The sequence below is a fragment of the Gorilla gorilla genome, chromosome 13 (assembly GCF_029281585.2).
Source record: "Gorilla gorilla gorilla isolate KB3781 chromosome 13, NHGRI_mGorGor1-v2.1_pri, whole genome shotgun sequence".
Classification (NCBI taxonomy): Eukaryota; Metazoa; Chordata; class Mammalia; order Primates; family Hominidae; genus Gorilla; species Gorilla gorilla.
Window position 1 is genome coordinate 42,869,069 of NC_073237.2, and position 23,558 is coordinate 42,892,626.

Below are 23,558 nucleotides of genomic sequence, written 5' to 3' on the forward strand. Positions count from 1 at the left end.
GAATATCTAAGAGGGTTCTTACTTACCGGAGCCTCAGTTTTCTCATTTCCTCCATTAAAGACAAAACAAAACACTAGCTCAATTTTTGTCACTTAGAATGTTTTTCATAAATGCTTATTCCTTCCAGTCAAAGTCAAGATCCTTGCAAGTTTCTATTTTAGGAGAAAGAAAGCAGAGCTAATTCTGTTTAGTTCCTGGCTGTTTCATGCTCGAGAACATTTGCATGGGGGTGTTTCTTTCCTAGAAAAGCTTCATCCTGCCATATCTGGTTTTTGAACTCCTGTTTAGCCTTCAGAATCCTGCTCAGTCATCACTTCCTCTGTGAAGCTTTCCATGACCTCCTTCCATAAAAAAAATTTGTGTCTTTTCCCTGTATTTTTGTATCTTTAGATATTTCTGGTTTTGCTTGTATCATAGCGATTCATTATTTTTTTATCTGACAACCATCTCCACTTGGTTGTCAGGTCAGTGATGCCGAACTGCATCAAGTTAATCTCTGTTCTCTATTCCCTGATATATCAAGGTAAAGTAGTAAATCTTTGTTCTGATGAAGTGAAAATGCTTTATACCACAGTAACTAAAAGATTTTTAAGATTCAGTTTAAAATGTAGCAGCTTTTTTTTTACTGTGCTCCATTTTTAAAAAGTAATGTTATCTTTGCTATAAAATACATCAGTTTAATGGCAGAAATTTTGGAAAACATACATTTGTAAAGAAGAAAATTAAATTATTATTCCACTACTCATAAACATTAGTATTAGCATTTTGATATAGTTCCTCAGTCTATTTACTTAAAGATGTAAATATATGTATACATACATATTTAAATAAAATTGAGATTGTACAGCCTATATTTTGTAACTGCTCTGCTTTTTGCTAAGTAGTTTGTATCTTCACAAATCAGTAAATACTTGTCCAAGACATTTTTTATGCTTCATTGCATTCTATGATATGAACCTTTATGGTTTATGATAAATAATAATTTATTATTGAAAATATATTTTTTCCAGTTTTGTTTGCTGTTATGTCATTCTGCATAAGGATTATTATTTGTAGGATTGACTATCAGCCAGTTTAGCCATACTGGTTGTTAAAATACTGAAATGTTTCCATATTGATGAGAAAACAGTCATATCCTGTGTTTCCCCGCCTCCCTCTCCTGGACTGCTGATGATCCAGTAAGCTAAGGGCACATAGCAGGTGGTATAGGTGGCATCCTTTCCTATTAGTCCTGATTGTGATATATCTGTCCAAAGTCGTTAATAACACCCCTGAAATTTTGCGTGCATCTCGTTATTTCTTTAAATACCTAGAAGTAGGAATCCTTTTTTTTTTTTTTTTATACTTTAAGTTTTAGGGTACATGTGCACATTGTGCAGGTTAGTTACATATGTATACATGTGCCATGCTGGTGCGCTGCACCCAGTAACTCGTCATCTAGCATTAGGTACATTACGTATATCTCCCAATGCTATCCCTCCCCCCTACCCCCACCCCACCACAGTCCCCAGAGTGTGATATTCCCCCTCCTGTGTCCATGTGATCTCATTGTTCAATTCCCACCTATGAGTGAGGATATGCGGTGTTTGGTTTTTTGTTCTTGCGATAGTTTACTGAGAATGATGATTTCCAATTTCATCCATGTCCCTACAAAGGACATGAACTCATCATTTTTTATGGCTGCATAGTATTCCATGGTGTATAAGTGCCACATTTTCTTAATCCAGTCTGTCATTGTTGGACATTTGGGTTGGTTCCAAGTCTTTGCTATTGTGAATAATGCCGCAATAAACATACGTGTGCATGTGTCTTTATAGCAGCATGATTTATAGTCCTTTGGGTATATACCCAGTAATGGGATGGCTGGGTCAAATGGTATTTCTAGTTCTAGATCCCTGAGGAATTGCCACACTGACTTCCACAATGGTTGAACTAGTTTACAGTCCCACCAACAGTGTAAAAGTGTTCCTATTTCTCCACATCCTCCCCAGCACCCGTTGTTTCCTGAGTTTTTAATGATTGCCATTCTAACTGGTGTGAGATGGTATCTCATTGTGGTTTTGATTTGCATTTCTCTGATGGCCAGTGATGATGAGCATTTTTTCATGTGTTTTTTGGCTGCATAAATATCTTCTTTTGAGAAGTGTCTGTTCATATCCTTCGCCCACTTTTTGATGGGGTTGTTGGTTTTTTTCTTGTAAATTTGTTTGAGTTCATTGTAGATTCTGGATATTAGCCCTTTGTCAGATGAGTAGGTTGCGAAAATTTTCTCCCATTTTGTAGGTTTCCTGTTTACTCTGATGGTAGTTTCTTTTGCTGTGCATAAGCTCTTTAGTTTAATTAGATCCCATTTGTCAATTTTGGCTTTTGTTGCCATTGCTTTTGGTGTTTTGGACATGAAGTCCTCGCCCATGCCTGTGTCCTGAATGGTAATGCCTAGGTTTTCTTCTAGGGTTTTTATGGTTTTAGGTCTAACGTTTAAGTCTTTAATCCATCTTGAATTGATTTTTGTATAAGGTGTAAGGAAGGGATCCAGTTTCAGCTTTCTACATATGGCTAGCCAGTTTTCCCAGCACCATTTATTAAATAGGGAATCCTTTCCCCATTGCTTGTTTTTCTCAGGTTTGTCAAAGATCAGATGGTTGTAGATATGCGGCGTTATTTCTGAGGGCTCTGTTCTGTTCCATTGATCTATATCTCTGTTTTGGTACCAGTACCATGCTGTTTTGGTTACTGTAGGCTTGTAGTATAGTTTGAAGTCAGGTAGTGTGATGCCTCCAGCTTTGTTCTTTTGGCTTAGGATTGACTTGGTGATGCGGGCTCTTTTTTGGTTCCATATGAACTTTAAAGTAGTTTTTTCCAGTTCTGTGAAGAAAGTCATTGGTAGCTTGATGGGGATGGCATTGAATCTATAAATTACCTTGGGCAGTATGGCCATTTTCACGATATTGATTCTTTCTACCCATGAGCATGGAATATTCTTCCATTTGTTTGTATCCTCTTTTATTTCCTTGACCAGTGGTTTGTAGTTCTCCTTGAAGAGGTCCTTCACATCCCTTGTAAGTTGGATTCCTAGGTATTTTATTCTCTTGGAAGCAATTGTGAATGGGAGTTCACTCATGATTTGGCTCTCTGTTTGTCTGTTGTTGGTGTATAAGAATGCTTGTGATTTTTGTACATTGATTTTGTATCCTGAGACTTTGCTGAAGTTGCTTATCAGCTTAAGGAGATTTTGGGCTGAGACGATGGGGTTTTCTAGATGTGCAATCATGTCATCTGCAAACAGGGACAATTTGACTTCCTCTTTTCCTAATTGAATACCCTTTATTTCCTTCTCCTGCCTAATTGCCCTGGCCAGAACTTCCAACACTATGTTGAATAGGAGTGGTGAGAGAGGGCATCCCTGTCTTGTGCCAGTTTTCAAAGGGAATGCTTCCAGTTTTTGCCCATTCAGTATGATATTGGCTGTGGGTTTGTCATAGATAGCTCTTATTATTTTGAAATACATCCCATCAATACCTAATTTATTGAGAGTTTTTAGCATGAAGGGTTGTTGAATTTTGTCAAAGGCTTTTTCTGCATCTATTGAGATAATCATGTGGTTTTTGTTTTTGGCTCTGTTTATATGCTGGATTACATTTATTGATTTGCGTATATTGAACCAGCCTTGCATCCCAGGGATGAAGCCCACTTGATCATGGTGGATAAGCTTTTTGATGTGCTGCTGGATTCGTTTTGCCAGTATTTTATTGAGGATTTTTGCATCAATGTTCATCAAGGATATTGGTCTAAAATTCTCTTTTTTGGTTGTGTCTCTGCCCGGCTTTGGTATCAGAATGATGCTGGCCTCATAAAATGAGTTAGGGAGGATTCCCTCTTTTTCTATTGATTGGAATAGTTTCAGAAGGAATGGTACCAGTTCCTCCTTGTACCTCTGGTAGAATTTGGCTGTGAATCCATCTGGTCCTGGACTCTTTTTGGTTGGTAAACTATTGATTATTGCCACAATTTCAGCTCCTGTTATTGGTCTATTCAGAGATTCAACTTCTTCCTGGTTTAGTCTTGGGAGAGTGTATGTGTCGAGGAATTTATCCATTTCTTCTAGATTTTCTAGTTTATTTGCGTAGAGGTGTTTGTAGTATTCTCTGATGGTAGTTTGTATTTCTGTGGGATCGGTGGTGATATCCCCTTTATCATTTTTCATTGTGTCTATCTGATTCTTCTCTCTTTTTTTCTTTATTAGTCTTGCTAGCGGTCTATCAATTTTGTTGATCCTTTCAAAAAACCAGCTCCTGGATTCATTGATTTTTTGAAGGGTTTTTTGTGTCTCTATTTCCTTCAGTTCTGCTCTGATTTTAGTTATTTCTTGCCTTCTGCTAGCTTTTGAATGTGTTTGCTCTTGCTTTTCTAGTTCTTTTAATTGTGATGTTAGGGTGTCAATTTTGGATCTTTCCTGCTTTCTCTTGTGGGCATTTAGTGCTATAAATTTCCCTCTACACACTGCTTTGAATGCGTCCCAGAGATTCTGGTATGTTGTGTCTTTGTTCTCGTTGGTTTCAAAGAACATCTTTATTTCTGCCTTCATTTCGTTATGTACCCAGTAGTCATTCAGGAGCAGGTTGTTCAGTTTCCATGTAGTTGAGCGGCTTTGAGTGAGATTCTTAATCCTGAGTTCTAGTTTGATTGCATTGTGGTCTGAGAGAGTTTGTTATAATTTCTGTTCTTTTACATTTGCTGAGGAGAGCTTTACTTCCAAGTATGTGGTCAATTTTGGAATAGGTGTGGTGTGGTGCTGAAAAAAATGTATATTCTGTTGATTTGGGGTGGAGAGTTCTGTAGATGTCTATTAGGTCCACTTGGTGCAGAGCTGAGTTCAATTCCTGGGTGTCCTTGTTGACTTTCTGTCCCGTTGATCTGTCTAATGTTGACAGTGGGGTGTTAAAGTCTCCCATTATTAATGTGTGGGAGTCTAAGTCTCTTTGTAGGTCACTCAGGACTTGCTTTATGAATCTGGGTGCTCCTGTATTGGGTGCATATATATTTAGGATAGTTAGCTCTTCTTGTTGAATTGATCCCTTTACCATTATGTAATGGACTTCTTTGTCTCTTTTGATCTTTGTTGGTTTAAAGTCTGTTTTATCAGAGACTAGGATTGCAACCCCTGCCTTTTTTTGTTTTCCATTTGCTTGGTAGATCTTCCTCCATCCTTTTATTTTGAGCCTATGTGTGTCTCTGCACGTGAGATGAGTTTCCTGAATACAGCACACTGATGGGTCTTGACTCTTTATCCAATTTGCCAGTCTGTGTCTTTTAATTGGAGCATTTAGACCATTTACATTTAAAGTTAATATTGTTATGTGTGAATTTGATTCTGTCATTATGATGTTAGCTGGTTATTTTGCTCGTTAGTTGATGCAGTTTCTTCCTAGTCTCGATGGTCTTTACATTTTGGCATGATTTTGCAGCGGCTGGTACCGGTTGTTCCTTTCCATGTTTAGCGCTTCCTTCAGGAGCTCTTTTAGGGCAGGCCTGGTGGTGACAAAATCTCTCAGCATTTGCTTGTCTGTAAAGTATTTTATTTCTCCTTCACTTATGAAGCTTAGTTTGGCTGGATATGAAATTCTGGGTTGAAAATTATTTTCTTTAAGAATGTTGAATATTGGCCCCCACTCTCTTCTGGCTTGTAGGGTTTCTGCCGAGAGATCCGCTGTTAGTCTGATGGGCTTCCCTTTGAGAGTAAGCCGACCTTTCTCTCTGGCTGCCCTTAACATTTTTTCCTTCATTTCAACTTTGGTGAATCTGACAATTATGTGTCTTGGAGTTGCTCTTCTCGAGGAGTATCTTTGTGGCATTCTCTGTATTTCCTGAATCTGAACGTTGGCCTGCCTTGCTAGATTGGGGAAGTTCTCCTGGATAATATCCTGCAGAGTGTTTTCCAACTTGGTTCCATTCTCCCCATCACTTTCAGGTACACCAATCAGACGTAGATTTGGTCTTTTCACATAGTCCCATATTTCTTGGAGGCTTTGCTCATTTCTTTTTATTCTTTTTTCTCTAAACTTCCCTTCTTGCTTCATTTCATTCATTTCATCTTCCATTGCTGATACCCTTTCTTCCAGTTGATGGCATCGGCTCCTGAGGCTTCTGCATTCTTCACGTAGTTCTCGAGCCTTGGTTTTCAGCTCCATCAGCTCCTTTAAGCACTTCTCTGTATTGGTTATTCTAGTTATACATTCTTCTAAATTTTTTGGTTTTCAGCTCCATCAGCTCCTTTAAGCACTTCTCTGTATTGGTTATTCTAGTTATACATTCTTCTAAATTTTTTTCAAAGTTTTCAACTTCTTTGCCTTTGGTTTGAATGTCCTCCCGTAGCTCAGAGTAATTTGATCGTCTGAAGCCTTCTTCTCTCAGCTCGTCAAAGTCATTCTCCATCCAGCTTTGTTCCGTTGCTGGTGAGGAACTGTGTTCCTTTGGAGGAGGAGAGGCGCTCTGCGTTTTAGAGTTTCCAGTTTTTCGGTTCTGTTTTTTCCCCATCTTTGTGGTTTTATCTACTTTTGGTCTTTGATGATGGTGATGTACAGATGGGTTTTCGGTGTGGATGTCCTTTCTGTTTGTTAGTTTGCCTTCTAACAGACAGGACCCTCAGCTGTAGGTCTCAGATGGAAATGCAGAAATCACCCGTCTTCTGCGTTGCTCACGCTGGGAGCTGTAGACCAGAGCTGTTCCTATTCGGCCATCTTGGCTCCTCTGTAGAAATCCTTGATTAACAAAATATGTGTCAGGTGTCAGGAGTCTATCAGAAAATGGCTCATTAAAATTAGGATAATTCACGGAAGGTTCAATAAAGGAACTATTTAAAAGCAAAGAGTAGAGTGTGAGCAACCCTGATAAAAGCCAGGATGGTTTTCACCAGTTGGCATAAATGTGATGGGGGGAGTAGTTACTGCAACCTGCAAGGAGACAGCCACTTTGAGAAGAATGGAGAATTCCAGTTGAAGGTCACAGTCAATCTGTGGCAGCTCCACCAGGAGTAAGCCCAGAAAATGGATATACCAGCTTCCCTCCTTTCCTATCCTCTGGTTTCCTGTCAGGGCTCCTCCTTGCTGGCCCTGACGGGAAGTCAGAGGACTGGGGAATCTGCTTCTGTCATCCCCTGCAAGTCAGCCTCCCATGGTGGAAGGTTCATTTGGATGAGTAAACTCAACAGAGAGCTGGCACACATTTATCCTCTTTATTCCATAGTGAAAATTTGTCTCCAGAAAAATGTTTTAGAGCCTCAAATGTACTCTGTAATCTCAATGTGAGTTGACATTTACTTTACAGGTAATCAGAATTGACCTGTAAGGGGGTGTAGTCAGGTGCAGTGTTAAGAGGGAAAAATCACAGCAGTTATTGAGTACCTGACAGATAAAAGGAGAGGGAAGAGCCACTGTGTTTGTAGGCGGACCTTGGATAAAAGCCTTCTGCCCACAAAATAAACCAGTGGGAAGAGTAACTGTGGAGAGCAAGCATCATTGTGATTATCTTAAGTTCTTTTCTATGTAGGCCTGGTGGGCCAGTTCCTGATATTTATGGGATGTTGCAAAATTATCTCAGAAGAGACCTTAAAGAACATCTAGATTGGCTGTATTCAAACTGGTTTGGGCCACAGAACTCTTTCATGAAGTGAAGTTTCACACAGAAGCCTAACATATAAAACAAATACAGGTATGGCTGCCTTGGTTGGGAGTGGTGAGCCCTCCACCCTCCTTTCTCCCTCAGTTCTGTACCCCGGGGACTTAGATGATTTGCCTGAACTCATACAGCTTGCTGGTGATGAAGTCATCCCCAGGACTTACAGTCTCCTGACTATTGACTCCATCTTCTTGTATCTATAGATAGAGCCTTCTCCAGTAGTTATCAATTCATCATGGAAACTTCCCCTCATTTTTCTTCCACTCAACACTGTTGGTTCACCACCTTGTTAACAATAATAAGCTGACTATATGTAACATCCATCCATCTCAAAGCCTTATATATGTGTGGTCTCTTCCCCAGCAGCACATTAGAATTCTGTGGGAAGCTTTTATAAACATAACAATGCTCAGGCCCTATTTCTAGAGATTCTGATTTGTTAAGCTGTGGTGTCAGCGTCCAAGCATCAGCAGGTTTTAAAAGCTGAAAGGGTTCTAGGAAGCAGCAAGGGCTGAGAACCCCTGTTTTGGCAGAGTTCTAGCAAGCATTAGTATTCCCAGAAAGAAGAAAAGTTTGCTTACTTCCAACCCCAGGCAGCAGCTTATACTCTCAGCAGTTCCATCTCAACCCTGTGGTCACTGATCGTGAATTTAGAGGTAAATGAAAAGTAAGCTTCTTGTATTGAAGAAGGATTGGGGTCTGATTTTATGACATGGAAATTGGGACTAAATTGATCCCAGTTATGTTGTTTTTAAGACATTTTATTTATCGGAAATAATCTGAATAATAAAACTCTAGTGAGATGCCAATATCCATGCTTACAATGTGTGATTGGAGATAAAGAGTCCTATTTCTCCAGATTCATCCATTGATATCCCGTCATACACTTTAAGTGATTACTGTGTGTGTGTGTATGTGTGTGTGTGTATTGCTTGTACAAAAATAAACGTAGTTCTTAAAATTGAAGTTTTTTTGGGGGAAAGTATACATTTTAACTAGGGGTGGTCATATTTTTAATATTTCTAAAATGGCTCAGAATTAAGTTACAGAGTAAATTTTTAGTAGGATTTCTGGGCATCATTTAAAGAGAGTAGTATTTCTAAAAATATAAATTTTCCCCTTATAAATAAATATTGTGAAGGTTTAAATATGAAACTATCACACGAAGACATTTCTATAATTTGTTACTTAATGTTTTAAATAAATGAGCAGTAAGTTCTATTTTTTGTTTACATTTTCTTTTTACCAGCAATAGTTATGAAATCTGTGCATTCTTAATTTTATGTTAACCATCCCATTGTGTTTGAAAAGTGCCTTACTACCTATTAGCTTCTTCAAGTGTGGTCCACTCTTGATTCTTTATTTCAGGCGTTTAAACAGCCATTGTCCTTAGAGTAGTAGATGTTTTGCAGTGTAATCAATGGAAGTTTGCATTTTCTTCTGGATATCAAACCTGATAGAACCAAAGTTGAACTTTTCTGTTACTTTTTAAGGATTTTTTTTCTTACTCAAAGTCCAATACAAGTTAGAGCTCCAGAAGACAAAACTAATTATAAATTAATTAGGAAAGGATTTTTTCTCTATTTCTGTTGTAAAAGTGTAACATGTTTATTTGTCTTAGAATGCCATGTGTTAATGTCTGCCATGAGGAAATGAAATAGTTTTTCTTTTGGGCTTCTTGGTAAAAGATAATTCCTCTCAATACAGGCAGAAACAAACTAATTAAGAATATATAAATGGCTCTTCACTGTAAGAAAAACAGATTTGTGATAATATGTTCAGTTCCATGGCAGACAAAATTCCAAAGGGCAGGGACTTCCTCACCATATGGGGGAATAAGCACTTTTTCCTTGTGATTATATCAGATTACCAAATGCTGGTAGAAAGATTAACATAAAAGGCTAGTGATGACAATTTGAGTATGAGATTGCTACTGTGGTCCAGAGGGCAGCCCCGTCAACACCCTGCCAATTCACATTGTTGTTTGGACTTTACTTCTCTTCGCTGAAGTTGGACTTGGGGCTTTTAGGTTTTCAAGTCTTCTTTCAGTCTTCTTGTTTCCTCTCTCCTGTTTCTTGAGTTATTTGAGCTGCTCATGGGTGTTTTTAGGGAAATGATTTATAAACTTTAAGAGGTATTTCCAGAGCAGCTTAGCTGTTTAGAGGAAATATCTAAAAATGCACACTTTTACTTTAATTCTTGTTTAACATGTATTGATATTTTATCTCTAGGTGGGACTTTGGAGATACATTTACTGAAAGGGGAGCCCAACTGGACCAGGTACAAATGAAAAAACTTGGTATTATTTTGTTTTTGAACAACAGAGAATTCCCTTTCATGAATCAGATTTGGGTTATGAATCAAAATCTGTATCAGATTTGGGTTACAAAGTATCATTTCTGTACATTCTATATAAAGAGAATAAAATGAGAATGAAGATGCTTACCTTGCAGTGCTTTAGGGAGGACTGGAAATAATTCAGTAATGCCTGCATAGAGCAGAAACACTGACAATTGTCACTGTTGTTGTTGTTGTTACAACTTTTGTTTTCTCCTCCAGACTGTCCATCCCTCCACTCCCAACCCTAGATTACTTGTAACCTGTGCACTCTGACTTTAACTCGGCTCCGTAATGTAGTCAGACCATATTTCTTCCTGAAACTCCCTCTAATATCTAGCTCTTCTTGGAGCCTTAGTGGTCTTGGATCTGAAAACTGTCCTGTCATCATTAGTGGCTCAGGGCATTAGATTTTAATTAGAACAATAGCCTCTGCAAAAATATACAGTGATTGGGCCCAGTTTGCTAATGTGCCTTCATCAGCAACACCAAAATGACCCGCAAGGGAAAGTTGAGGAACAAACAAGCAAAAAACAAACATCTAGTAAATATAATTTATCATTCCTTATCTAGTCTATTCCTTTGTTGGAATAAGGCGTTTGTCATCATCATCATTATATTTGTATGTTTGGAATGCTGTCACAAAATAGTATAAACTGGGTGGCTTAAGCAACATTTATTTATTTTCTCATGGTTCCAAAGGTGGCTTAAGCAACATTAATTTATTTCCTCATGGCACCTAAAGCAAGGTGCCAGCTGATTTGGTTTCTCCTGTCCTGGCTTGCAGATGACCACTTTCTTACTATGTCCTCACGTTGCCTATCCTCAGTATGTGCATGTGGAAGGAGAGAGAGCAGAAGCTCTCTGGGGTCTCTTCTTATAAGGCCACCAATCTTATTAGAGCCAGGGTCCCACCCTGATGAGCTTATTTAACCCTAATCACTTCCTTAGAGGCCCCATCTGTAAATACAGTTATACTTGGGGTTAGGGCTTCAAAATGTTGATTTTGGGGAGACATACACATCCAGTCCAAAATGATCATATTTATCATCATTATCATTTATTTGATGACTTTTATCATTCAAAAGAATGGAAAAGGATAAAACAGATTGCATTTTAGGTTGTATTGAAGATCTGCTAGATGCTAACTGCTGTGGCAAACTCGTACGTACATTATTTTGTTTAATTCTTACATCATTTTATTCTCACAACCCTATGAAGTAGGTATTATTTTCCCGATTTGGTAGATAGAAAAGCAAGACTCAGGTAAATTAAGTAATTTGGTTATTATACATTGTGCAAGTATGTATAAGGGCTGAGATGAGAATGTATCTTCTGTCATTCAGCCTGTACTCTAAACTACCACATCACAGAATTATTATGAAGACACTTAAGAGGGGTGGGATGACTTTTGTTTATCTGGGGTGGAGACCTTATATATTTATAGCTGTTTGACTTTATTCTCCAATGTAAGATTCGTAGTTGACTCCCAATTGGCTTAAATCACCTCTCCAGTCCAGCCTCTGAGGGGAATTACCTGTATAGCATTTTACCAAGACTCCCAAGGTAGGGAAAACTTCCAGGATAGCTGGGAATCTCTGCCAAGATATTAATTGAACCTCTCCAAGGCAGCCACAAAACCACCTCCACTTTTTTCTGCCTCTCAATTTTATATCATATTCAAAATCTCAGTGGTAGATTTTATTGGATGTGGAAACTGACTTTTTGATTCCCTCCACCAAAACAAATTGAGAAACTCAGATGTAGGTCACACACTAAAAAAATACTAGGGAAAGCTCTGATCGCTATGAAGAGAGAAATAAGGGAAGGAGGAGGAGACTCAGTTGGCACAAGGTTAATGTAATTACATTGCTAATGGTCAACTTCATGTTCCTGAATTGTCAAATAGCTTGTTTATTAGATTTAAAAAACAACATATTTTTAACTTTATTCTTTGCTTAATAATTTGATGTACTATTTTTGAGTAGATGAAAAGAAGAAAGGCATGAGAACACAAAGTATTGCTATTAGAAATAATCCTAGCCAGAAATCCACAAAGATTTAGACACAGAAGAATTTGTCATCATAATGTTATTTCCACAGGGCCCCAGTCTCCACTTGGTTTCTCATTTTTGATTTGTGCTACCTTAATTTTTTTTGTGGATTCACCACTTGAGATTTTTTGCTTTCTTTTCTGTTTCACATCCTCCCATAGTTTCTGCAGAAGGTTCTGCTGCCTGTGTATACCCTGCCACAATGGTTTGCGTAGCAAGAGAGCTATATTAGCACAGCCTTTCTAGTGAGTGCTGACCATCATCTTCCTTGAAAATAGGCTTAGCTGTGAATAAACGTACAGGCACACTTTGTTTTATTGTGCTTCACTTTATTGCACTTCACAGATATTGTGCTTTTTACAAATTGCAAGTTTGTGGCAACCTTGCATCCAGTAAATTTATCAGAACCATTTTCCCAACAGCATGTGCTCACTGGGTATCTCTATCGCATTTTGTTAATTCTAACAGTATTTCATACTTTATTATTATTATTATTATATCTGCTATGGTGATCTGTAATCTTTGATGTTACTATTGCAGTTGTTTTGGGTGCCATGAACCATACCCATATAAGACAGGGGACTTAATTGACAAATGTGTGTGTTCTCACTACGCCATTGACCACCTGTTTCCCTGTCTTCTTCCTCTCCTTGGGCCTCCCTATTCTTTGACACACAAGGATGTTGAAGTTGGGCCAATTACTAACCCAACAGTGGCCTCTTAAGTGTTCAAGTAGAAGAAAAAGTCACACATCTGTCACTTTAACTTAAAAGGTAGAAATGATTAAGCATAGTGAGGAAGGCATCTCTAACACTAAGATGGGCTGAAAGCTGGGCCTCTTGTACCAAATAATCAAGCTTTTAGTATAAAGAAAAAGTTCTTGAAGTAAATTAAAATTGCTACTCCAGTGAACACACAAATGATAAGAAAGCAAAACAGCTTTATTGTGATATGTAGAAAGTTTTAGGGGTTAAACTGTTCTTGTAAAATTTCATTTAATAAAGGATTATATTTATTTGACAAAAAAAAAAAAAGAAAGTTTTAGGGGTTTGGATGGAAGATCAGACCAGCCAACCATAACTTTCCCTTACGCCAAAGCCTAATCCAGAACAAGGCCCTAACTCTCTTCAATTCTATCAAGTCTTAGAGGTAAGGAAGCTGCAGAAGAAAAGTTTGAAGCTACCAGAGGTTGCTTCATGAGAAGGAGCCTAATGTAAAAGTACATGGTGAAGCAGCAGGTGCTTGTGTAGAAGCTGCAGTAAGTTATCTAGAAGATATAGCTAAGATAATTTATGAAGGTGGCTGCACTAAACAGCAGATTTTCAGTGTAGACAAAACAGCCTTCTATTGGAAGAGGATGCCATCTAGGAATCATAGCTAGAGAGGAGAAGTCAATACGTGGTTTCAGAGTTTCAAAGGACAAGGTGATTCTTTTGTTAGGGGCTAATACAGCCAGTAACTTTAAGTTGAAGCCAGTGCTCATTTACCATTCTAGAAATCCTAGGGCCCTTAAATATTATGCTAAGTTGACTCTGCCTGTGCTCTATCAATGGAACAACAATGTGTCTGGAAGACAGCACATCTGTTTACAGCATCATTTACTGAGTATTTTAAGCCCACTGTTGAGAGCTGCTCAGAAAAAAAGATTTCTTTTAAAATACTACTGCTCATTGATAATGTACCTGATCACCCAAGAGCTCCGATGGAGATGTACTAGGAGATGAATGTTGTTTTCCTGGCTGCCAACACAACACCCTTGCTGTAGCCCATGGATCAATGTTTAATTTTGACTTTCAAGTGTTGCTATTTAAGAACTACATTTTATAAGGCTATAGATGCCATAGATAGTGACTTCTCTGGTGGATCTGGGTTGCATAAATAGAAAGTCGTCTGGAAATGACTTATCATTCTAGATGTCATTAAGAACATTTATGATTCATGGGGGAGGGTCAAAATATCAACATTAACAGGAGTTTGGAAAAAGTTTATTCCAGCCCTTATGGATGACTTTAAGTCGTTCAAGACTTCAGTGGAAGAGGTAACTGCAGATGTGGTGTGAACAGCAAAATTTGAATTAGAAGTGGAGCCTGAAGATGTGACTGAATTGCTGCAGTCGTATAATAAAACTTTAATAGATAAGGAGTTGATTCTTATAGGTGACCAAGAAAGTGGTTTCTTGAGGTGGAACAACTCCTTGTGAAGATACCGTGAATATTGTTGGAATGACAATAAAGGATTTAGAATATTCCATAAACTTAGTTGATAAAGCAGTTGCAGTGTTTGAGAAGATTGACTCCAGTTTTGAAGGAAATGTTATGGGCAAAATGCTAAATAGCATCCCATGCTATTTCTTTAAAGGAGAGTTGATTAATGCTGTTTTAGTTAAGAAATTGCAGGGAGAGAGCAAGATGGCCAACCAGATGGACCCAGGAAGAACAGCTACCACTGATGGACCAAGACACTGGCGCACACTCCTAACAGATATTCAGAGGGAAGGCACCGAGAGTAGATGGAAGGAAGACACAGAAGCTGGGCTGAAGTGGGAGGAAGCTTGGAATTCTGCACAGGATTACCATGCACCGGGACTCATTCCTGGCCCTTAAAGACTCCAGGGGAACTGGTGAGTTGAACTGGCAAGGAGCAAGCCACTTTCACCACGGGCCTCTGGCTGCTTAGAGAAGTGGTAGGAGCCTCATGCCAGCTGAAGTGGAGCCCAGAGCTCTTGGTGTGGGAGTGTCTGTAGCAGAGCACTGCCAGGGAAGCCCATCTCCCTAGGCTCGACTTGCTCCCATAGGAGACCTTAGCCCTAGGGGAACTGTTGGACCTGAACTCTGCAGGGTGGTCTTACCCACCATATGGCACCAGTCTGATCTGAGCACCACTTGGTGTGCTGGCCTCTCCTAGGTCCCAGCCTGGCCACACCTACTTGCAGGGCAGCCTCAGGTACCTTGGGGGCCCACATCATAGCTTCTGCACTGGTGGACCCTGCCTGACTAGTGGAGAGCTCCAGCAGAGCAACCCCCACAGCCACACACCAGCCCACCCACACCCTCCCCGCACAGCCACTTCCCCAGGGCCCAAAGCAACCTCCCACATTGCTTTGCCAGCACGTGTGTATGGGAGCAGGTTTTGCCGCCTTTGTTCTGTGAGTGTGCCTGTGTGTGTGCACCCTCCTCTGCCACTGCTGCAGTGGGAGTGCACTCTGCTCTTTCTTCCCCTGCCAGACCACCATTGAAGTCAGAGTGTTGGTGGACCCATGGAAAATCACCCCCACTCCCACTAGTACCACACCCTTGCACCAACACTGCCACAGAAGTGAAACTAGGCACAGAGAACAGCAGACCCTCCCCTACCCTGAGAAACCACCCCTTCATGCAGTTTACAGAGAATGCATACAGACCTGTACCCACCAGCACCCTGCCCCTATGCATCCCCAAGACAGCACAATCATGTGTAATAATCATCAGCAGGGGTCCCCAACCTCTGGAACCCTGCTGTCTCCACCACTGTGGTGAACACCTGCACGGAGGCAGGCACCCAGTAACCCACTGGTACCCTGTCACAGCTGATGAGCATGTACCCTGCTGCGCTGTCACTGCTGCTGGCATATGCAAATGAGGAAGAATGCTGCTGCCACTGCACTATGAGCACACAGTCCTGAGGTTGGGAGCTGAGTGTTGGCCCCCTAAAACCTTCCAGAAACAAACCAGTAGACTAAATCCACCTTATACCACAAACTCTCAAGGTCATCAAGTAAGATAAAAGGAAAATAAAAACATCCAATAGTCAGCAACTTCAAAGATTGAAGAAACACCAGCTCATAAAAATGAGAAAGAATCAGCACAAGAACACTGACAACTCAAAAGCCAGAGTACCTTCTTTCCTATAAACAACTGCAAGTGTTCTGAACTGGGCTGAGATAGCTGAAATGACAGAAATAAAATTCAAAATATGGATAGGAACAAAGATCACTGGGCTTCAGGGCACATTGAAACCCAATCCAAGGAAGCTAAGAATCACAATAAAACAGTGCAGGAGCTGACAGACACAATGGCCAGTGTAGAAAAGAACATAACCACCCTAATAGAGCTGAAAAACACACTACAAGAATTTCATGGTGCAGTCACAATTATTAATAGCAGAGCAGAACAAGAGGAGGAAAGAATCAGAGCTTGAAGACTGGCTTTCTGAAATAAGACAGTCAGACAAGAATAGAGAATAAAGAATGGAAATGAATGAACAAAACCTCTGAAAAATATGGAGTTCTGTAAAGAGACCAAATCTGTGACCCATTGATGTCCCTGATTGGAAAGAGATGAGGAGAGTATAAGCAACTTGTAAAATGTATTTCAGTATATCATCCATGGAAACACTTCCAACCTAGGTAGGGAAGCCAACATTCAAATTCAGGAAGTGCAGAGAACCCTAGTAAGGTACTTCACAAGAAGATCATCCCCAAGACACATAATTATCAGATTCTCCAAGGTCAAAATGAAAGAACAAATGTTAAAGGCAGCTAGAAAGAAAGGTCAGGTCACCTACATAGGGAAGCCTATCAAAGTAAGAGCAGACCTCTCAGCAGAAACCCTACAAACCAAAAGAGACTGGGGACCAATATTCAACATTCCTAAAAAAATTCTAACCCAGAATTTCATATCTTGTCAAACTAGTCTTGATAAGCAAAGGAGAAATAAGATCCTTTCCAATCAAGCAAATGCTGATGGAATTCATTACCTCCTGACCTGCCTTACAAGAGCTTCTCAAGGAAGCTCTAAATATGGAAAAACTGTTATCAGCCACTAAAAAACACACGGAAGTACACAGACCAGTGACACTATAAAGCAACCACACAAACAAGTCTGCATGATAACCAGCTAACATCATAATGACAGGATCAAACCCACACATATAAATACTAACCTTGAATGTAAATGGGCTAAATGCATTTGCAGAAGGTTAAAACTGGACCCCCCTCCTTATACCATATAGAAAAGTTAAAATGGATTAAATGTAAAATCAAAAACTGTAAAAACCCCGGAAGACAACCTAGGCAGTACCATTCAGGACATAGGCATGGGCAAAGATTTCATGCCAAAAGCAGTTGCAACAAAATAAAAAATTCACAGATGGGATCTAATAAAATGAAAGAGCTTCTGCACAGCACAAGAAAGTATCAACAGAGTAAACAGACAACCTACAGAATGGGAGAAAATTTCTGTAAACTATGCATTTGACAATGGTCTAATATCCAGCATCTATAAGGAACTTAAACAAATTTGCAAGAAAAAAACAACCCCATTAAAAAGTGGGCAAAGGACAGGAACAAACACTTTTCAAAACGAGACATACATACATAGCCCACAATCATGAAAAATGCTGAACATCACTGATCATTAGAAAAATACAAATCAAAACCACAGTGAGATATAATTCTCAATCAGAATGACTACTATTAAAATGTCAAAAAAATAACAGATGCCAGCAAGGTTGTGGAGACAAAGGGATGCATATACACTGTTGATGGGTGTATAAATTAGTTCAACCATTGTGGAAGAGAGTGTGGTGATTCCTCAGAGACCTAAAACCAAATACCATTTGACCCAGCAATCCCATTACCAGGTATATACTGGAAGGAAGATAAATAATTCTGTCATAAAGACACAGGCATATGTATGTTCATTGCAGCACTATTCACAATAGCAAAGACATGGAATCAACCTAAATGTCCATCAATAATAGACTCGATAGAGAAAATGTGGTACATATACACCATGGAATACTGTGCAGCCATAAAAAAGAATGAAATCATGTCCTTTGCAAAAATGTGCATGGAGCCGAGACCATTATTTTTAGCAAACTAACACAAGAACAGAAAACCAAATACTGCATATTCTCACTTATAAATTGGAGCTGAATGGTGAGAACACATGGACACATAGAGGGGAACAAGTCACACTTGGACCTATTGGAGGATGGAGGGTATGCGAAAATAGAGGATCAGGAAAAATAACTAATGAATACTAGGCTTAATACCGGTGTGATGAAATAATCTGTACAACAAACCCCCGTGATACAAGTTTACCTATGTAACAAACCTGCCCGTGTACTTCTGAAGTTAAAAGTAAAAAATAAAAGGAATTATAAGAAATATTTAACACAAAAAAGATTTTTAAAAATGGGTGAAATACCCCAATTAAGAGGCACATAGTGGCAAGCTGGATTAGGAACCAAGACTCATTGGTACGTTGTCTTCAAGAGACCCATCTCACATGCAGTGAGACCCATAGGCCCAAAATAAAGGGCCAGAGAAAAATCTACCAAGCAAACAGAAAACAGAAAAATCCTAATTTCAGACAAAAGAAACTTTAAACCAGCAAAGATTACAAAAAGGATATCACATAATGGTAAAGGCTTCAATTCAACAGGAAGACCTAACTAATCTAAATATATATGCACCCAACAGAGGAGCATCCAGATTCATAAAGCAAGTTCTTAGAGACCTATGAAGAGACTTAGATAACCACAAAATAATAGTGAGAGACTTCAACACCACACTGACAATATTAGACGGATCATCAAGGCAGAAAATTAACAAGGATATTCAGGACCTGAACTCAGCACTGGACCAAATGTACTGATAGACATCTGCAGACATCTCCATCCAAAAGCAACAGAGTATACATTATTCTCACTGCCACATGGTACATACTCTAAAATCAATGACATAATTGTACACAAAACATTCCTCACCAAATGCTGTATAATGAGTACTAGGCTCATTATAATGACCACCCTCTCAGACCACACCACAATCAAATTAGAAAACAAGACTAAGAAATCCACTTAAAACCATATATTTAAATGGAAATAGAATAACCTACTCCTGAATGACTTTTGGGTAAATAGTAAAATTAAGGCAGAAAACAAGTTCTTTGAAACTATTGAGAACAAAGATGCAACATACCACTCGAGTGTGCAGTGGGGAAGCCAACCTTGGACAGCTGAGCATGTGAGAAAAAAAAAAAAAAGATGCAACATACCAGAATCTGTGGGACACAGCTAAGGCAGTGTTAAGCAGGAAATTTATAGCACTAAATGCTCACATCAAAAGTTAGAAATACCTCAGTTTAACAACCTGACATCACAACCAAAAGGACTAGAGAACCAATAGCAAACAAACCCCAAAGTTAGCAGAAGACAAGAAATACCCAAAATCAGAGCTGAACTGAGATTGAGACATGAAAAAAAACATTCAAAAGATCAATGAATTCAGGAGTGGGTTTTTGAAAAAATTACTAAAGTAGGTAGACTGCTAGCTAGACTAATAAGAAAAACTGGAAGATCCAAATAAACACAATTAGAAATGTCAAAGAGGATATTACTGCTGACCCTAAAGAAATACAGATAACCATCAGAGAACATTATGCACATAAACTAGAAAATCTCAAAGAAATGGATAAATTCCTGGAGACATACATCCTCCCAAGACTGAGCCAAGAAGAAATTGAATCCCCGAACAGACCAATAACGAGCTCCAAAATTGAATTAGTAATAAATAGCCTACCAACCAAACAGAACTAGAGCCAAATTCTACCATATGTACAAAGAAGAGCTAATACCATTCCTACTGAAACTATTCCAAAAATTGAGGAGGGACTCCTCCCTAACTCATCCTATGAGGCCAACATCATTCTGATAACAAAACCTGGCAGAGACACAACAACAACAAAAAAACTTGAGGCCAGTATCCTTGATGAATATCAGTGCAAAAATCCTCAACAAAATACTGGTAAACCAAATCCAGCAGCACATCAAAAAGCTTATCCACCACAATCAAGTAGGCTTTATCCCTGGTATACAAGTTGGTTCAACATACACAAATCAATAAATGTGATTCATCACATAAATGGAGCTAAAGACAAAAACCATATGATTATCTCAGTAGATACAGAAAAGGCTTTTGATAAAATTCAACACCCCTGCATGTTAAAATCTTTCAATAAACTAGGTATTGAAGGAACACACCTCAAAATAATGAGAGCCATTTATAGCAAACCCACAGCCAACATCATACTGAGTGGGCAAAAGCTGGAAGCATCTCTCTTGAAAACGGACACAAGACAAGGATGCTGTCTCTCACACCTCCTATTCAACATAGTATTGGATGTCCTGTCCAGAGCAATAGGCAAGAGAAATAAAGGGCATCCAAATAGGAAGAGAGGAAGTCAAACTATTTCTGTTTGCAGACAACATGATCCTAAACCTAGAAAACCTCATATTCTTGGTTCAAAAGCTCCTTCAGCTGATAAACAACTTCAAAGTCCGAGGATACAAAATCAGGGTACAAAAATCACTAGCATTACTTTAGACCAACAACAGTAACTAAACTAGAAATGCTTTATACCAATTTGGCCAAGAGCCAGATCAAGAGCACAATCCCATTCACAATTGCTACAAAAGAATAAAGTACCTAGGAATACAGCTAACCAGGGTGGTGAAAGCTCTCTTCAAGGAGGACTACAAAACACTTTTCAAAGAAATCAGAGGTAACATAAACAAATGGAAAAATATTCCATGCTAACGGATAGGAAGAATCAATATTGTTAAAATGGCCATACTGCTCAAAGCAGTTTATAGATTCAGTGTTATTCCTATCAAATGACCAATGACATTCTTCACAGAACTAGAAAAAAAACTATTTAAAAATTCATATGGAACCAAAAAAGAGCCGAAAACGCAAGAAGATCCTAAGCGAAAAGAACAAAGCTGAGGGCATCATGCTACCTGACTTCAGATCATACTCTAGGGCTATAATAACCAAAACAGCATGGTGCTGGTACAAAAACAGACAAATAAACCATTGGAACAGAATAGAGAGCCCAGAAATAAGGCCTTGCACCTACAACTATCTGACCTTTGATGAAGTTGACAAGAATAAGCAATGGGGAAAGGACTCCATATTCAATAAATGGTGCTGGGATAACTGGCTAGCCGTATGCAGAAGACTGAAACTGGACCCCTTCCTTATACAGTATACAGAAATCACCTAAAGATGGGTTAAAGACTAAATGTAAAACCCAAAACTATAAAAACTCTGTAAGACAACCTAAGCAATTCCATTCTGGACATAGGCAAAGATTTTATGATGAAGACACCAAAAGCAATTTCAACAAAAGCAAAAATTGGCAAATGGGATCTAATTAAAGAGTTTCTGTGTAGCAAAAGAAACTATCAACAGAGTAAACAGACAACCTACAGAATGGGAGAAAAATTTTGCAAACTATGCTTCTGAGAAAGGTGTAATATCCAGCATCTATACGAAACTTAAACCAATTTACAAGAAAAAAAAAACCATTAAAAAATGGGCACAGGATAAAAAGGAATGAGTTCCTGTCCTTTGCAGGGACATGGATGGAGCTAGAAGCCATTATCCTCAGCAAACTAATGCAGGAACAGAAAACCAAACACCACATGATCTTGTCATAAATGGGAGCTGAACAAGGAGAATGCATGGAAATGGAGGGGAACAACACACACTGGGGGCTGTCAAGGTGAGGTCAGGAGGAGGGAGCCATCAGGAAAAATAGCTAATGCATGCTAAGCTTAATACTTAGAATTTGGGTTGATAGGTGCAGCAAACCACCACGACACACATTTACGTAACAAACCTGTGTATCCTGCACATGTGCCCTGTAACTTAAAAAAAAAAAGTGGGTGAATGATGTGAACAGACACTTTTCAAAAGGAGACATACACACAGCCAACAGGCATATGAAAAAAAGCTGAACATCACTGATCATTAGAGAAATACAAATCAAAACAATGAGATACTGTCTCACACCAGTCAGAATGGCTTTTATTAAAAATTCAAGAAATAACAGATGCTGGCAAGGTTGTGGAGAAAAAGGAATGCTTATTCACTGTTGGTAGGAATGTAAATTTGTTCAACCATTGTGGAAGACAGATACCTCAAAAACCTAAAAAGAGAAATAACCATTCAACCCAGCAATCCCATTACTAGGATATAAATCATTCTGTCATAAAGGAATATAAACCATGCTGTTACAAAGGAATATAAGTCATTCTGTCATAAAGACACATGCACGTGTATGTTCATTGTGGCACTATTCACAATAACAAAGACATGAAATTAACCAAAATGTACATCAGTGATAGACTGGATAAAGAAAATGTGATACAGATAAATCCTGGAATACTATGTAGCCATAAAAAAGAACACGTAGGAACATGGATGGAGCTGGAGGCCATTTATCCTTAGCAAACTGACACATGAACAGAAAACCAAATACCAGGTATTTTCACTTATAAGTGGGAGCTAAATGATGAGAACACATGGACACGTAGAAGGGAACAACAGACACTGGGGCTTACAAGAGGGTGAAGGTTGGGAGGAGGGAGAAGATCAGGAAACATAACTAATGAGTACTAGGCTTAATACTTTGGTGACTAAATAATATGTACAACAAACCCCGATGACACAAGTTTACCAATATAACAAAGCTGCACATATACTCCTGAGCTTAAAATAAATGTTAAAAAAAAAACAGTGAGAAAAAAAAAATTGCCAGTCACCCCAGCCTTCAGCTGACACCACTGTATGATCAGCCAGTAGCTATCAAGATCAAGATAAGACCTTCCACCAGTAAAAATGTTACAACTTGCTGGAGGCTCAGCTGATCATTAGCGCTTTTTAGCAATATTTTAAAAATAAGATATGTACTTTTATTTAGACATAATGCTAGTGCACAGTTTATAGACTACAGTGTAATATAACTTCTGTATGCACTGGAAAGCAAATTTGTGTCACTTGCTGTATTGTGATATTCAGTTTATTGTGGTGGTCTGGAACAGACCCACAATATCTCCAAGATATGCCTGTAGGAGCTTCTCTAGACCTTTGATATTTGGCTGGATATTATAAAAATAAACACACCCCATTCCTGAATCCAGAAGTTTTTCAATCACAGTGTCAATATCTGTAGGTCATGAGCGTGCCCATTCAGCATTTATTGGGCTTAATGTATGTGCAGGTTCTTTGGTGGGCCTTGGGATAAAAAGTGTAAGAAGACATGGTCCATGCCCACAAAGAGCTCAAAAGCTAGTGGGAGAGGTATGTGTACAATGAGAATAGGGACTACATTAAGGTGTGTGGTGGAAGTGGAGAGACACAAGCAAAGAAGGGGGCACTACCTAACCATTGTCTTAAAGGATTAATTCTGGTTTGCCAGGTAGACCAAGCGGCATGTTCAGGGAGTGTTACAGAGTTAGGGAACAACACTTGGAAAGGGCTCAAGACTTAGCATTCTAAGGGAATGCCACTTGTGGGTGATGGAAATATCTGGAAGCCCTTGACTTTTGGATTAGTTGGGAAATTCCTCTGAAATGTGTGCATTATGTCTGACTTTGGTCTTAGTTGGGTCACAGGCAACCATTAGCCTGATAATATAAATGTTTTGTATTTTATGTGTTTCG

General features: G+C 38.9%; 1 non-coding gene across 1 annotated transcript; it reads left to right on the forward strand.

Moving 5' to 3' along the window:
- The first annotated feature begins 19,001 nt into the window (after nucleotides 1–19,001).
- Nucleotides 19,002–19,077, forward strand: LOC115935900 (small nucleolar RNA SNORD55/SNORD39). The gene has a single exon (XR_004071491.3). It is a non-coding gene; the product is annotated as a small nucleolar RNA SNORD55/SNORD39 (small nucleolar RNA).
- Nucleotides 19,078–23,558: the final 4,481 nt, after the last annotated feature.